This window comes from Loxodonta africana, chromosome 13, assembly GCF_030014295.1.
Source record: "Loxodonta africana isolate mLoxAfr1 chromosome 13, mLoxAfr1.hap2, whole genome shotgun sequence".
In the NCBI taxonomy this organism is placed as follows: Eukaryota; Metazoa; Chordata; class Mammalia; order Proboscidea; family Elephantidae; genus Loxodonta; species Loxodonta africana.
In genome coordinates, this window is record NC_087354.1 from 74,694,633 (window position 1) to 74,708,039 (window position 13,407).

General features: G+C 38.1%; 1 protein-coding gene across 21 annotated transcripts in view; it reads right to left on the minus strand.

Moving 5' to 3' along the window:
• The window catches only part of FBXW7 (F-box and WD repeat domain containing 7), a 274,164-nt gene that overhangs the window by 75,959 nt on the left and 184,798 nt on the right, over positions 1 to 13,407 (minus strand). The window lies entirely within an intron of this gene.

Sequence of the window (13,407 nt, forward strand, 5' to 3'; positions counted from 1 at the left end):
GTATTTCAGTCATGCAAAAATCTCACGTGATGGCAGAGTAAGTAATTTAAAGCAATTTAATTTTCTATAATTCTCAAAACAAAATTTAAATTTAAGGGAAAAAAATAACTGCTTTAATATCAAAATTTTAAGGTACGACATTTAAGTTACTTTCATGAATAAGTTTAAACATCAACAGGTTGCACGCTTTTCAGTTAAAATAAATTAACATATTACTTACCAATAATTTATTTCTCCTATAAAAATTCTAAAGTCTTGGGGCTAGGAAGCCATAAATAAGGACATAATACTAATAATTCTTAAAGCATAAGCAATGTAGGTACCTTTTCTATATAGATTAAAAAATTAAACCAAAATGAAAAAAAAAATGAAATCAAGCTCTAATGCAGGAAGCTCAACAAACTGACATTTAATGCATTATAGGACTACCCTATGAAAAATAAGCTGAGTCTATGAAAGTGTAAAATATCCGATAGAATGCTGACTTTAAGAAAGTAAGATGGGGGGGATAATTATGTCTCTTACACTGTTGGGTTTCTGTTGCAATTATAAATTATTTGAAAAAATCAAAATCCATTATTTTGAGCAGGATGAACACAATTTATATAGTTCTCAGTAACATGCTATGGAAGCATACGAGACTTATTAATATTTACTGAAAATGCTTTAGCATAGAAATTAAGTATAGTATTAATTCCTTCTTGAATAGAAAATATTTTAAATATGGAATTAAGTTTTAGAAAACACATATTTAGAATCCCATTCTTGGATGGGCTGGCAGTTGATACCATCAGTTTTTTACACTGCCAAAGTTACAAACTGAACAAAATACATTACCCGTTAAACATCAACATTAATTTTATAGCTGAGGTATAAATTTAATTGAACTTTCTCTCTTTCCAATAAGTAAAACACTAGCTGGCTATCAGGGAAGATTAAAAACAAACAAACAAGACTCAATCCCTACACTTCTTGAGCATGCCTGAAACAGAAAGATACTGGGATAGAAGAAGAACGAGGTCTAGGAGACAGGTATTACAGGTATAGGGCTCAGAAAGCACAAATGTATTATTTCAGATTGGGACAACGATTTGGGGGAAGGATTAAACACCTGACAGTTCCTAGTTGATTGTACTGTATTTCACTTAATCATCACACTAGGACTGTGAGGTATCACTACCCTAGGTTTTATAGATAAGTAAATTCAGGCTCAGAAAGGCCTAAAAATTTGCCTAAAGTAACACAACTGCCAATAAGTACAGTTGAGATTTTAACCCTGATCTAAACAGCTTGGAAACCCTGGTGGCATACTGGTTAAGTGCTACGGCTGCTAACCAAAGTGTCAGCAGTTCGAATCCGCCAGGCGCTCCTTGGTAACTCTGTGGGGCAGTTCTACTCTGTCCTATAGGGTCACTATGAGTCGGAATCGACTCGACGGCACTGGGTTTATAAACAGCTTGGCTGCTAACTGAAAGGCCAGCAGTTCAAATCCACCAGCCGCTCCTTGGAAACCCTAAGGGGCAGTTTTACTCTGTCCTGTAGGGTTGCTATGAGTAGGAATGGACTCAATGGCAATGGGTTTCAATTTTGGAGACCTGGTGGTGCAGTGGTTATAAGCATTTGGTTGCTAACCAAAAGGATGGCAGTTAGAATCCACCAGCTGCTCCTTGGAAACCCTAATGGGCAGTTTTACTCTGTCCTATAGGGTTGCTATGAGTAGGAATTGAATCGATGGCAATGGGTTTGATTTTTTGATTTGGTGGTACAGCTCCTAACTGAAAGGTTGCCAGTTTAAAACCACCCAGCTGCTTCGAGGGAAAAAGACCTAGAAATCTGCTTCCATAAAGATTACAAGCAAGAAACCCCTATGGGGCAGTTCTACTCTGTCAAATGGGGTCACTCTGAGTCACAATCAACTTGATGGTACCTAACAACACGTCTAATTCTTAAGCTCGTGCTTTGTAATAGACAGAACATGTATTCTATTCTATAAAATGTTATTTCCTAACCTAGTTTGTATGATTTTCCTAACCTAGTTGTCTGGAGACTTATTTTTTATGATCTATGTTTTAGATTTGTAAGTTTGCCAGATAACTGAGTTCTACATAACTGAAATCAAGTATTGTATAAGACATTTATATATGTGGAATCTGTTTTAATGAACCTGAAGTCCAAATTAAAAAAACAGAAATAGGTGTAAAGATATCATGACTTCCTATAGCAAATGCTATTTCCCAAAGATGGCTGCAACAATACCCCCCATCTCACATGCTCTTATTATAATGTAACAGTGATACACCTCCCACTGAGAGGTGGGATCCATGTCCCCTTCCCTTAAAAACTGGGCAGACTTTGATGAAAGTGACATTATCTGACCTTGAAGACTACGTCATAAAAAGAGATTCAGCTCCTACTATCAAGTACGTGGCCCTGAATTGCTATTTAAGTAATCCAACTGCCCTAAGATCACCATGCTGTGAAGAAGTCCAAACTATCCCAGGTGGAGAGGCCGCATAGGGAAGTCCTGAGACTATCTGAAGAGAAAAAGACTCCTAGCCAGAATCCAGCCGTTCTAGACCCCTGTTGTTTCACCTCCAGCCACCATCTGACTGCAACTCTGAATCAGCAGTGTCCAGGTGAGCCCTTCCTAAATTCTTAACCTACAGGAAATTGAGAAATAATAACTAATAATTGTTTGTTATAAGCCGCTAAGCTTTGGGGCAGTTTGTTAGGTGGCAATAGATCACATCGACACTTTACAAAATAAAGAGCTGCAAGAACACTGGTTCATTTTGCAATAAGACAGTCATTCTAGTGAAGGGATTATTTCAAAATTTAACAAGGGTGGAAAAGGCAACACGTGATCCAAAATGAAAACTTTCAGGAATGGGTATCTTTGAGGGGTTACAAAGGTTTTGGTGACTATTTCCTCCCTTGATATTGCTCACTGGAAATGAAGCCTGTAGCAAGTCTCTAGTTCTTTTCATAATAAAACTTTAGATAATGTTATATACTACACTTGCATGGAATTTACATTAAACTAGTCTGACATATGATAAAAAAAATCAACCCACTTTTGGGTTTCCTAAAGACATACTTCTTTCTTTATTCCAAGCAAACTCAAATGAATAGAGGAGGAAGCAGGTAAAATAAGAGAGAGAAGCAGGCCAGATTTAAGACCTGGAAAACCCATTTAAAAGGTGCAGTTGATTGCTGTCATGTAAGCACAAGAGCCCAGTAAGTCCAGATATTCCACATTTTCAAAAGAAGGTGAAAAATCAGTATTTTTATGTGAACTCTCCAGATTCCATACGTGTTAAAAAAAAAAAAAAAATACTATATAAGACACCAATTTGCAATCTCTGCTCTGTTCCTTTCCGGAATAGAGGCATTAAAAAACATAGTAAAAATACAAGATTACTGATATCCGATAGAGAATGATCATCTTAAAGTTTTAATCTTTTCTGTACCAGTTAACACAGTGAAACAGTAATGAGAAAATAAAACCCAATCAGAAACTGTAAGTGATAAACACTACAGATGTACCTCAGCATATTTAAAATTTTCACTCATTAAACCCTGAGGCAGCTGGCAGCATACTGGTAAAGTACGAACAATTCATTCCAGAAAATTAAACTTACAAGGCAGACGTACAAAACCAACATGTGCAGCTGAGCACACGACCAGCCCTCGGTGCTTCCCCCATGCACCGGTGCTTTCTTCCGTACTTCCATTTCTCATCTGTATCCACTTTCAATAAGCAGAAATTGCCATTTAAGACCACCAGAAAAACAGAGAAATAAAGGCTTTTCACTTCTGAAAATAATATTATCTTCTAAGAGTAACTGCTATTTTTAAAGCAGGAAAGCCATGTTTAATAATCACTCAGCAAAGACCACCTGACAAAAGGAAATAAGATTCATCTGAACAAAGCAGACCTTTTTCTGGAGAAAAAAAAAAAAAAAAACACAGAGTAATCGTAACATTTTTTTTTTTAACCCTAGTGATCTATGGAAATAATCACCACTCTTCTTTTTACATTTCATATAAGTAGAGGTTAAAGCTTATGTCCAAGATGCCACTCTGACAACGTACTACTAGGAGGAATCAAGTTAACGGTCTGTGTCGGATATGGCTAGAAGCTATACTAATACTTTATAAAACATATTCTCTAAACTGCATTCTAAAGAGAGATCATTTCAACCTGACTGATACTATTCTTCCATTCTTAATTACTGCCTTCATTTGCTTAAAATAATCTCTTTGCTGTAAAAAAAACAACTTCGGTTTTCCCGTAGTATCAAGCAGAATTCTAGAATTTCTACAGGAGTGCCAAAGAGAATCTACCCTTGCATTTACTGCAGTTCCACTTATTCAGTTCAAGAACACCCAAGTGTCATTATCTAATAGAACTGGCATTTTCATCTCTTCATGAGAGAACTCAAAGCCCCAAGACTACCAAGATTTACTTTTAGGCTTTCAAATTCCTTCTGGGTCAGCATTACAGACCAACTAAAGAAAAGTATCTGTCTAGGATCAAGACTGCTTCACAGTCAGCACTAACAAAATTTATAATACCAAACGGCTGAAAACTCTATGCTAAAAAGCCACAATAATTTAGGCTAAAACCAGTGGAACACTTTTAACCCACTTAGGAGTGAAGGTTTCTTTGAAACTAAAAATATTTTGTATAGTATACTGTCTAGCCTGGACTAGGTAGTTAAGCTAGTTTTAGCATAACCGTGGAACATAACGCTAATAAGTCTTATAAAATGTAACAACCCCATTGCCATCAAGCTGATTCCAAGTCACAACGACCCTGAAGGACAGAGTAGAACAGTCCTATAAGGCTGTAGTCTTTATGGGAGCGGACGGCCACATCCTGCTCCCGCAGGGAGGCTGCTGGGTTCCAACAGCGGAGCTTCCGCTGAGCAATCCAGTGCTTTACCCACCAGGGGCTCCTTTTCAATATAATAGTTACTACTTATGAAAAGACTTACTATTTGCTCGTCATCGGTCTAAGTATCTTACATGGTTGTCTCATTTAATCTTCTCAATAGCACTACGTGGTGAATATACTTCCTTCCTTATGATAACTCTGCAAGAGTGGTTAACAGTTTGCCCAAGGTCAAACTGCCATTAACAAGAGAGCTAGTATTTGAAAACCCCCCAGTTTGACTCCAGAGACCACACTTTTTAACTACCACTATTCATAAGCATTCATACAGTTGTTATAGATACACTATTGAGAACATGGTCTACTAAATCACTCGTGAAGGCCCACGTGAGAGTTCCTTTCATAGACTATTAATAAAGGGATGCATCCTTTGAACGGCTGGCATGCTTTCTCTTCCTCTGAAAGAATGCAGCACATCCTCCTCTTAATTTTATCCCATGGAGGAAGGCAGAGACCAAACTACAGGCCAATGTTCTGCAAACTTTAATCTACATTACAATCACATCCTAGAGCTTTAATTGAGTAGTCCTGGAGTATAAACCAGCAACCTTCATTTTTAATAAGCACTTCAGATGTTTCTGATACAGCTGGTCCATGGTCACACTCTGAAGAGTATTGGTGTAGACCTTTATGAGTGGCCAACTTGTATCCTACTACTGGCTTACCCCAACTCATCAAAACTCATTTCTTATCTCTTCTCACGGCCTTGTCCTCACAGTCTACTCTAGTATTCTCCTTGGTTCTGATTTTCATGTATACTATCATTTTATTCCATGTGTTTCTCCCATACATAAAACCGAGTGCCCTTGAGTCGATTCCAACTCATAGTGACCTACAGGACGGAGTAGAACTGCCCCGGAGAGTTTCCAAGGAGCGCCTGGCGGATTTGAACTGCCGACCCTTTGGTTAGCAGCCGTAGCACTCTCCTATACATAAAAAAGGACAAATCAAATCCCTTGTGGAAGTTGGGACACACATTTTTTTTTTTTTTTTTAATGAGGCCGAATCATTTGGCAGTTCAGTATCTAAAACCACTATATTAAATTCATAATGAAAAAAAGTCCTTATGTCACTGACTAAGGCATTTAATGTGCTACATATATGCTGTACTTCCACTCCAAACAACTCAGCTGCCTTAGTGAATCTGCACTGGATGGAAACTATTTTAATTCTGCGATGAGTGAGGAACACCCTCTTCTTCCATTTATGATGCCTAGTGAAAATGGGTGGTCCATACATCAAACACAACTCACAGAAATGCTTTTGTGAAGTTTGGACACTAACATATAAAGATGGAGAAATATCCAAAATTCTGGAATCTCAGTCACTTTTGAAAAACTGGAGAACATAGCAGCAACAGCATCACAGTTTTCATAGCCATCCTCTTTAGAGAAGCTTTGGTTCCTCGGGTCTTATACTTAAGGCATTTCATTTATTTTAATTACCTTTTTGGTTCCTATACTTTCTTGAGATTGTCTGTGTCTCCAATAAGCTGTGGCAAGGGGAAGTGGGGACAAGAGGGTTTTCTGCTTAAGAATCATTCCCATGTCATCACTGATGGAAATCAGCTACAACACAGGTGAACAGTGTTGTAGGCGCATTTCTAGCACTCATACTAGCCGGATTTTCCCAGACCTTCTGTCCACTGCGGGGGATCCCACTGATCCCTTACCTTTCTAAGAGGTTTCATACCCTTGATTCCACACTTGCCCTGCCCCTCATATTAATCTTTTTTTAAATTAAATGCATCTTAGAATAGATGTATGCATTTAACATGGTAATACCCCTCCCTCAATGCCTTCTCACCATTCATCCTCCCCAAACGATAGTATTAAATTGTGACACATCTTAGAAGAATAATGGCAATTCTTAGGGTACTCAATAATGTCTGTCAAACTGAACCAAATTTTAATTAGTAAGCTAATGTCTTCTCCAGATACATGTTAAAAGGGCACTACTTTGCTGTCTTTAATTCACCAACAATATTTAGTTTCTTTACCTGGACTCAAAAAGTCCAGGTGTTTATCACTGCATCTAGATACAGACCTCCCTTTTTTATTGTTTTACACTCTTGGCCATCTAAGAGTTTAGTTGTCTCCAAACAGATTATGCTAACAATAACTCTTCATTACGTGGGCAAAAAGATCAAAATTCAAGCTCAGTGTTTATTATATGAGCCAATGAATTGAACTAATCACCAAAGCTCATGTTAATCTGCCAAAATAGTAATTAAAGTGGTTTTCAGAAAATGGTTGTAGTATAGAAAACCAGCAAACACCTAAAGCATGTGAAACATAACTTTATTAGTTTATTAGTTAGAGAACACTTAATCATATCAATGGCTTTAAATCGAAAAGAAGTTAATCAGTGTTCAAGAGGACTAACCCCAGCACACTTTAGAACTAAATATCAAGGTTTTGTCACTTCATTACAGTAAATGATATGAAGAAATAATTGAACATATTAAAATTGAGAAATCTAAGGGGGAAAACCCAAAAGCTTAGGTTCTTATAAGTCTTTAAATACTTTCCTGCTCTCTTTCTCTGTCGCAGGATCCTTTTATGCCCTCCTGTAGATGTAAACATTGTATCCTCTAACTCATACTAATAACCCTTCACAAAAATGTAAATGGCAGCTAATAGGAAAATGTCTTTACTTTCCCTCTAAAACATAATATAGAAATTAATAAGGAAAAGTGCTTTCTAAAGTATACCTAAGGAAGAAATAGAAATTTAACCAAGGATCTACCTAGACCTCTAAACTAGAAACAATCAAAGGTTTCAAACCAAGAGTTCACTGGTCAAATGTGGTTCAAAGTCAGTTTGTGGGAGCCAACAAAAAGTGTTCCTTTTCTAAAAGAATGTTAGTTAATACCTTCTGGGGAAGGCATACGCCTTGCAGTTCACAAGAGCCTGCACTGTCCTACTGGCTCAAGCATGGCTGTACCTTTGGGTCCTGTGGGCACTTAAGTAATGACCCCTCAACTAGGTTATATTTCCTCTTTTTTTTTTTTTTTCCACCCCCAACAGCCAAAAGAAACTGAGGAAGAGGAATGGCTATTTAGATGGGGGTTTGGGGACCAAGGTTTCAAGGGACATCTAGGTCAACTGGCATAACAAAATGTATTAGAACATTCTGCATCTCACTTTGGAAAGAGGTGTCTGGGGTCTTAAACGCTAGCCAGCGGCCACCTAAGATGCATTAATTGGTCTCGATCCGCCTGGAGCAAAGGAGAATGAAGAACGCCAAAGACATGTGGTAAAGATGAGCCCAAGAGACAGAAACGGCCAAGTAAACGAGAGACTCCATCAGCCTGAGACCAGAAGAACTAGACGGTGCCGGGCTACGACCGGTCACTGCCCTGACAGGGAACACAACAGAGAATCCCTGATGAAGCAGAACAGTGGGATGCAGATCTCAAAATCTCATAAAAAGACCAGGCTTAATGGTCTGACTGAGACTAGAGGGACTCTGGAGGTAATGGTCCCCAGACCCTTTGTTAGCCCAGGACTGGAACCGTTCCCGAAGCCAACTCTCCAGAAAGAGATTGGACTGGACTACAAGATAGATAATGATACTCGTGAAGACAGCTTCTTGGCTCAAGGAGACACATGAGACTATGTGGGCAACTCCTGTCTGGAGGTGAGATGAGAAGGAAAAGGGGGACGGGAGCTGGTTGAATGGACATGGGGAATACAGGGTGGAGAGGAAGAACGTGCTGTCTCATTAAGGGAGAGCAGCTAGGAGTACACAGCAAGGTGCGTATAACTTTTTGTATGAGAGACTGACTTGATTTGTAAACTTTCACTTAAAGCACAATCAATCAATCGATAAAAAATGGCAATACAGGATGGTCAGGTGGTGAAACCCTGCAATATTTTTATGTTAACACAGAGAAAATCTGACAAAAAGGACAGCCCCTTTGGAGAGATCATTCTTTTCTCACTTACATGCTTGGAGCAACTAACAATGGTGAGACTTTTATTTTTATGCATTTAAGTGCAGGTACCTGAGAAATTTTCAAAATACAACCTCATACTCCCAAGGTAAGCTTGCACATATGCGTACATTTATTCCAAGGGTCACTCTCTAATCACTTTTTTGCTGTTATTGCTGTTTTCAAAGAGCAAAATGAACCTGCTAAAAGACAACCCTGCATATTATATAATCATGCACATACTATTTCAAATATTTATTCCAAATTCTGAGCAAGAAATGGTAACTTAGAACACAAAGGAAAAGAGACAAACACTTACTAAATACACTTAAATATGTTAAAAGCAGCTCTATCGATAGCAATAAGGTACTATATGGCCCTCTAGTGTTCAATGACAGAGCCCTGGTGGTAAAGTGGGTTAAGCTCTTGGCTGCTAATGGAAAGGCTGGCACTTTGAACCCACCAGCCACTTCACACGAGGAAGATGTGGCAGTCTGCTTCTGTAAAGATTTACTGCCTCGGACACCCCATGGGCAGTTCTGCTCTGTCGTAAAGGGTCATTATGAGTCATAATCGATTTGATGGAAATGGGTTTGTTTTTTTTTTAAGTGTTCAATGAAGAAACAGATAAATTCTTTAGTAAGTGCTTATATATGAAGCTTCATAGTGAAAAAATAATTGTCATTAATTTACCAAGTAAACTAAGCGTATTAATGTGTGATCTTTATGAAAACTTAAATAATGTGTATCTTTTGTGCCTTTATATCTTTGTGCTTTTTGAATTACTATCCATCTTAAGGATCACTGAAGGAATTATGAAATGTTTGTAAGTTTTGCCAATAAAAAATCCCAATATTTAACAGAAAAGAAAAAGCATTTCTCAGTTGAGAACTAAAGAGTACTGAATTTAACGCAAATTTGAAAGAAGAAACAAAAGAATATCGTCATATCTACAAATTAGGCATTTAAAGAACACCGAATCCAAATTCCCTACCATATTTTCTTTTCTCTGTATTCTATAATCCATCTAACTTGGCCTTTCTGTTTATCATATTAGTTTATAGATAGCAGAGATTAATTACAGCAACCAACATGATTAAGTGCATGAAAATCTGTCTCTCAGAAGGTCAAAGATAGGATTGAGATTTTATGACAAGAGTAAAAGCAAAAAGTAAACCCACAAGCATCTTGTTAATAAGAGTCCTAAAATTAAGACTGTAACCACTGACAAAAAGGTTTAAAAATTGACATTACTGTCTACATAAAGGGTGGTGAAAAAACTACACACTAATTCAAAAAGGGACCTAAGTTTGTTGTAGTTGGAAAAAAAATGGTATATGAGCAAACTACCAATCGTCTGTCAGTTTGCCATACTATGGTGGCTTGTGTGTTGCTACGATGCTGGAAGCTATGCCACCAGTATTTCAAGTATCAGCAGGGCCATCCACGGTAGACAGGTTTCAGCAGAACTTCCAGACTAAAAGGGACTAGGAAGAAAGGCCTGGTGATCTACTTCCAAAAATTACCTGATGAAAATCTTATAGGATAAGATCTGCAAAATCTGGAGCCTGTGTAAGGCAGAAACTTGTCAGAGAAGTAAAACTCCACTAATAGAGAGTGACAGAAAAGTGGCAAGAATGTACCCTGTGAGAGGTGGAAAAACTCGTGAGACCTGGAAAGCAGTCCCCTTGAGCTCGGACTCTCACAGGTTTCACTGCAGATCACAACAGAACACTGTTTGACACTGTGCTGGAAGATGAGCCCCCTAGGGCAGAAGACACTACGCAATAGCCACGATGACGGACACAAACGTACCGATGATCGCGAAGACAGTGTGGGACCAGGCAACATTTCATTCTGTTAACGTAAGGTTGCCATGTGTTGGCACAGATATTTTTTAATAAGTAAGAGTAATATATACTTGTTGCAGCAAACCTGGGAAATTCTAAAGGGTATATAAGACAAAACTAAAATAACCTTTAATCTAACCACATTCAGATGTAATTCCTAACATTTGGTATAACTCCTTCTGATCTTTTTCCATGCATATACAGAAGATTAATATATGCCTGTTTCATAATTATGATCATACTATATACATAGTTTTGATTTCTATGTTTCAGTAAGCATTATAGTTGAAAGAATTTCGCTATTAGTAAATATTCTTTAAAAATATGTTACCAAATGGCTATATGAATTGTTTTCAATTGTTTTTGGCATCTTTGCAACATGGTTCCTAAATCAGGATTCTCCTCAGGGGAGCCTTACTCTAGTACTGTTAACTGTATTATAATATTTCTCAATGGAATGATCTGTATATTGAATATTTAAGTGTTAAACGCAACTTAAATAACACACCTAACTTATAGTCTAGCTTGGGTATATCTTAATACATGAAATGAGAAAATGTTCACTTTACAATTTGTCAATCTTCAACTCCCAACTTGAACCAGCACTAAAAAGCAAATATTATCAAACGTCTACTGTTCGAAAAAATAAAAGAATTAAATGTCAACTCAAGACAAAACCTACAAGAAAGGTCACATGGTAATATCAAATGAACCGCATAGTTAAGAGAACCAACAATGCATTCAGAGAAACCAATAATCTAAACCCAGGAATGTGTACAGATAAAGACGAGACTGGGCTGGGTTTAAGCTGAGGGCAGCGGGGGGTCTTTCAAAGCAAGCAGAGAAGCATGGAAATGAAATCAGGTAGAAATAAGCTATGTTAAGACTGTGGAAGGCTTCAAACCAATGGAACACTATCAACAAACTTTAAAATTTAAAAATTCTCCATTCTGTGGGAAAACTGTTCTTCAGCCTACAATGAAAACTCGTAACTATTTGCATAAATCAGATAGATATTTAAACATGACCAACATTTAGAGCAATTTTGGTTTCAAAATAATGCTAATAAGTATTTTAAAAACTGCACTAACAGGATTAATTAGAAATCGACCGTAAGCTAAAATTCATTTTGGCATTCAAATGTAAGATCAACAAAACATTTAGAGAAGCTTCGGTTAAAAGTTAGAAGAAGAAAACTTAAAGCAACAGACTCATATTTTAAGAAAAGGAAAGAGCCTCTACCTAACAACTAGGAAGATCTGCGAATACCATCCCCTTAGAAATTTGTCACATTTCTATTTTTACTGGCAATTGCTCCAGCTTATTATAGCATGCTCCTACTTTTCTGCTGTTTTGTTGTGTGCCATCAATTCCAACTTAGAGTGACCTACAGGACAGAGGAGAACTGTTCCATAGGGTTTCCTGAACTGTAATCTTTACAGGGCCAGATTGCCACGTCTTTTCTCCTGTAGAACAGCTGTGGCTTCGACCGCCCACCTTTCAGTTAGCAGCCAAGCGTTCTATCCATCACACCACCAGGGCTCCTTCCACTCTTCCAGTACACCCTTTTTAAAAGTATTTCTCTGTTTACATCTTTTCCACTAGAGGGTGTTATGATGATTGATAAATACTTGCTATAATACAATCTGAGAGCTACAGCTGCTAACCATAAAGGTCGGCAGTCCGAATCCACCAGGCGCTCCTTGGAAACCCTATGGGGCAGTCCTCTCTGTCCTGTAGGGTTGCTATGAGTCGGAATCGACTCAATGGCAACAGGTTTTTTAGGATTTCATAATACAATCGGAGCCCTGGTGGTGCAGTGGTTAAGCATTCGGCTGCTAACCAAAAAGTCAGTAGTTTGAATCCAGTAGCCACTACTGGGAAACCCTATGGAGCAGTCCTACTCTGTCCCATAGGGTTGCTATGAGTCAGAATCAACTCAGTGGCAACAGGTTGGGTTTGTTTTTTTGTTTTTTTTAATGATACAATCAGGAAGCCTGGGTGGTACAGTGGTTAAGAGCTTAGCTGCTAACCAAAAAGGCTGGTGGTTCAAATCTACAAGCCGCTCCTTGGAAACCCTATGGGGCAGTTCTATTCTGTCCTACAGGGTCGCTATGAGTCGGAATCAACTCAACAGCAGTGGGTTTCATTTTTTTTTTTTTTTTGTAAAACAATGGGAACGCACGAATAAAATATATTCTGTGATGTCGTAGGTAATGGATAAAAAATGGATAGGAAACAGAAAAACTGAAGTTGCAGGCCTGTGTTTATAAACTACGTCAGTGTATCAGGCACTATGGCACATGCTTTACAGATACTGTTTCACAGAAGTAAGCACTGTAGTCTTATTTACAGATGAGGAAAAGGGTTAGATCAGGTCACATGCTTATGGTCATACAATGAGTGGCATAATCAGAATTCAAACTCAGGCCTGAGAAGTTTTTATCACTCTACTCTGTGAGGGGAGAAACCATCTCTTTCAGTGGGCCTCTGTCCTCCGTTTACGCTATCCTCCCAACATGTTTAAAACTGGGTTAAACATGACTGAGTCAATATGTCTAGTTTTCCTTCTTTCCCAAAAGAGGGATGGCTACATATTCTTTGGGTCACGCGTATTAGTGGGCCTTATTCAAGATCACTGCTTACGTGGCATGTACTTTTGC